We start from the raw sequence: 4,658 nt of genomic DNA, 5'->3' as shown, positions 1-4,658 counted from the left end.
CACCTCAGGGTATGCTTTCAGCTTCAGATTTCCTTCCTTGCTGTACCTTAAACCATAGCTCAAAGTGCCTTTGACATATCTAAGCAAGGAAGGAAATCTGAAGCTGGTTGGCTACACTGATAGTGACTGGGCTGGCTCGATAGATGACATGAAAAGCACCTCAGGGTATGCTTTCAACCTTGGTTAGTGACTGGGCTGGCTCGATAGATGACATGAAAAGCACCTCAGGGTATGCTTTCAACCTTGGTTCAGCCATGTTTTGCTGGAGCTCGAAGAAGCAAAGTCTGGTGGCTCAATCTACTGCTGAAGCAGAATATGTGGCAGCTGCAAGTGCTGTCAACCAAGCCATTTGGCTAAGGAAAATCTTAGCTTATTTGAAAGTGCATCAAAAGGAAGCTACTGAGATCTTCTGTGACAACCAATCTTCAGTTGCAATTGCTAAAAATCCAGTGTTCCATGGAAGAACAAAGCATTTCAGCATCAAGTTGCATGTTGTTCGAGAAATGGAGCAAGCTCAGGAAGTGAAGCTGATCCATTGTAATTCTGAGGATCAACTTGCAGACATTTTGACTAAAGCCCTTAATGTCACAAGGTTCGAATGTCTAAGAAGGAAGCTAGGTGTTTGCTCCATGCAAACCAAGGAGGAGTATTGAAGCAATGGTTAGCATGTAGCAATCACATGTTTTATTATTATTACTATTATTATTATTATTTGGATGTAATAATGTAACTTAGTTGTATTCCAACTAAGTTTGTTAGTGGTAGTAGGTGGTGATTTATTTTAAGTGGATGTAATGATGAAACTTAGTTGTATTCCAACTAAGTTTGTTAGTGGTAGTAGGTGGTGATTTATTTTAAGTGGATGTAATGATAAAACTTAGTTGTATTCCAACTAAGTTTGTTAGTGGTAGTAGGTGGTGATTTATTTTAAGTGGTAGTAGGTGGTGATTTATTTTAAGTGGATGTAATGATAAAACTTAGTTGTATTCCAACTAAGTTTGTTAGTGGTAGTAGGTGGTGATTTATTTTAAGTGGATGTAATGATGAAACTTAGTTGTATTCCAACTAAGTTGTCAAGTTGTAAGCTTGTATAAATAGGCTTTATGTCATTTTAAAAAAAATGAATGAATTCAATCAAGATTTCATCCATATACTCTCTATTTTAGCTTTGCTTAAAATTTATTTCATTTTTCTTCTTTGTTTCTGCCGCAAGTCTCGATTCTTGCTCGGCAAGCTTATTGTTGAACCTTGCTATTTGTTGCACTTAGCTCCAACATCTATTGTCTATGATTGTTGCAGTCCACACAACTAAAACAAGTGTGGTTTTGTTAAAAAATGGTGCACTATTCTTGTTTGATTTAGTTTCTTATGTTAATTGTCAGAAACTCAATGGCTATGTTAAAATGAGTAAACTTAGAGTTTTATGGGATGATTCGAGTGGTGCAGAGAATTATAAATGGTTGGTATTGAGTTCAATTGGCATCCTAGGATTTTAGTTGTTGCCCGATCAGATGTTGTTTTGTTATTTGATTTTAGGCATGATGAGTGTAATGTAATTTGTTTAGCTAAGATTGAGATGTTGAACCCATATGCTGTATTTGATGAGGATCAGTTCCTAGCATTTTTTAGAGCAAAAGCTGATGGGTTTCAGTTTGTTTTGGCTTCCAAAATTTTATTGCTTCTTTGAGATGAGCGTAAGCCAAGGGTGCCATTGTTGTGTTGGGTTCATGATCTAGATAATCCATGCTTCATTGATGTGATTAGGTTATCAGAATTAAGGTTACAATGTAGGGATGATACATATCAGTGGGCAACTGAATCAAGTTTTTTCATAATATGGGGATCATTTTGGAATTGTGAGTTCAGGTTGTTCTGTTATGGCCCTCTTTCAGCTAATGAAGGATCTATTGCTACGGAAATTTCAAAGTTTTACAAACCCTTTTTAAGCAAGGATCTTTCGAAGTTGGTGTGCGAGTCAGATAAATTTTGTGGGTTAATTTTGATTGGGCTAATTTCGTCAGGAAAGATTGAAGCTCAACGATATTGTGCCTTATTAGATTTGGTGCAGAATTTTGATGTAGCTCATAGAGAACCATTATTCAAATTTGAGGATAGCTTATTATACTCCTCGGGTGACGATGAATATGAATTTCCTAAAAGGTTTAAGTCTTTGAACATTGACTAGCTTCGTGGTTATTTGAATGATAATCTTGCAGAAGGCCTAGGCTCCAAGATGCAGAAATCCCATAAGGATTTCAGCAGAAGGAATCTATTAACCTAGACTTTCATGAAATTTTGTATGAGAAGTTGATGGTGTGCAGATTTGGTTAATTTAGATCCTCTCCTGCACTTTTTGTTCTCTTCAATAACATTAGCTTACCAACAAGTATATGCGGAGGTAGCATAAAATGTAGCCTAATGATTCACTTGTGGGTCATGTTCTTCCTCTCCCCATTTTACTTGCACTTTACGAGTTTTGTAATGGTTGTCCTGCTTTGGAGAAAATGTATGGATTTTCATTAGATGTGGAGTTTGGTTTTAGGTTCAATGAAGTTATGCAGGTTACTACAGAAATGGTTGTATCATAGTTTTGCTTGCTTAACAATGATGAAACCGTCTTTCTTGCTGATGACAGGGACGAGATGTGGGCCAACTCTCAAAGGTTGAAACAATTCCTTTTATATAATCCAGTTGTAGGCGAGGCACGTGGAAACCGAATTTATAACGATGTGAAATTTACTACCATAATTACCAAAGTGCATAAGGTTACTGATCCAAATGACACAATGGACAGCAGTGTTGGGCTAGAACTTTTCGATCATATATGTCCCATTGAATTCAAGTTTGATGTTCCTGTCATGAACTTTGTGTTGACGGATGCCCTATGCTTGATCGAAGAATGGGTATTTATGGTTATCCTATTGAAAATTATTCAGGCACTTTTCCTCACTTTGATCCTTGAGGACAATGATCATTTTGAGGTGGAGGTATTTGATATAAGCCAAAATGAATACCAAGCAAAATGATCTGTTTTGCTTTAGTGATACGGCTTGTAGAAGACTCGAAAATACGGATTGTTTCATCCAACAATTTTTTTTGCCATTATTTTTCCTTATATATGTTGTTCAGCTTTTGGCTGAGGTCATTGAGTGGTTAATGAAAATTGTTGAGGAATTATTCTCTCTCTCTTGTTTATTCTTTTTCCTTCTTATCAAACTCTTCCTCTACTTTCTGGAATTTCTCTCTTCCTTCCCTTCTTTCTCTGTCGTTTTTGGCTTCTCAATTTCTGTTCATAACATCCTCGTGGAGAATTGTGGTTGCCATTGGATTTTAGAATGAGAAACCAACAATTGATGGGAAACATTTTTTAAGAAAATTAAATTAGAAATAATTTGAGCAAGATTTGAATGTTTTATTTTTATGTATTATATATCTTTTATATTTTTATCTATTTTATTTAATTTATATATTATATATTATTTTATTATAATTTCATTACTTTTTTATAATCTTCTAATTTTTAAAAGAATTTTATTTTATAATTTTTATATAAAGTCAAGTGGAACTTATAAAAATTAAGGAATAAATTTAAAATATATTTTGTCAATGTTGAGGACTAAGTTTATTAAAATTTTTAGAATATGTACTAAAATGACAAATTTTTTAAACATTGACGGTTAAACTTATTATTAAACCAATAAAAATGCCCATGTTCGCTTCTTTTCACTCATTGGACAACTAATAAGGGAGTGACTAAAATATTTAATTTCAAAAAGTTTAGTAATTAAACAAAAAAATTTAGAAATTTAATTAATTTTTTGAGTTTTTTAAAAGCTTTTTATACTAATTTTTTTAAAAAAATATCACATGACTCAGTTTAATTAAAAAAATTCATGGAATCATCAATCCAGCGTTCCAATTTCAATTGTTAATTTAAAGGGATAAAATTTAAAATAACATATAAACTTTAATTTAATATATAAGTTGATACTTGAATGTTGATTTTGTGTAATTATATATATGATATTTTAATTGTTATTTAGTCATATACATAATTTTTTTAATTTGGTTCAATTTTATACATTTTAAAAATACATCAGTTTATTTATTTATTAAATAAATATAATTATTTGTGTATGTGGTACGGAAACCTAAAATGGTTCTATATTGATGATTATGTTAGTGATTTGCGAAAATTGAGTCTAATGAAAATTTCATGTACAAAATTACACAAAATCAAAGCCTGTGCGTTACACATTTAATCAAAACTCTTGCATAAATTTGAGATTTGTCCCTATTTTTTTAATACATTAACCAAAGAACAAAGAGAAAAGTAAAAAAATAAAAACAAAGACATTACCATGATTGGGATCGTTGGGCTCTCCTTTTCGTCCGCTTTAGCGTGTCATCTTCCTTGTTGGATCATTTTGTGATATTTTTTTAACAGTTACGACAAGGGCAATCCTTAGCACTAACAATTTCCTTACCATGCCATTGTTATGTTGAATTCTTCCTTCATGCGTCTTGACAGATCTTTCATATGGGTCTCTAATGTGAAGTACCCATGCAATTACTTCCTTTTTTTTTTCTATAGCATCCTACTATGATGCGATAAGAGTGAGTATCCGTTGCCCCACCCTTCAAGCCTTTGATATTTT

At 32.9% G+C, this 4,658-nt stretch overlaps 1 pseudogene; it reads left to right on the top strand.

Moving 5' to 3' along the window:
- Window positions 1-1,198: 1,198 nt before the first annotated feature.
- LOC121211031 (uncharacterized) lies at window positions 1,199-3,142 on the top strand (annotated as a pseudogene).
- Window positions 3,143-4,658: the final 1,516 nt, after the last annotated feature.

This window comes from Gossypium hirsutum, chromosome A02 (genome assembly GCF_007990345.1).
Source record: "Gossypium hirsutum isolate 1008001.06 chromosome A02, Gossypium_hirsutum_v2.1, whole genome shotgun sequence".
In the NCBI taxonomy this organism is placed as follows: domain Eukaryota; kingdom Viridiplantae; phylum Streptophyta; class Magnoliopsida; order Malvales; family Malvaceae; genus Gossypium; species Gossypium hirsutum.
Note: the sequence above shows the minus strand (reverse complement) of the source record. Positions and strands in the feature narration are given on the sequence as shown.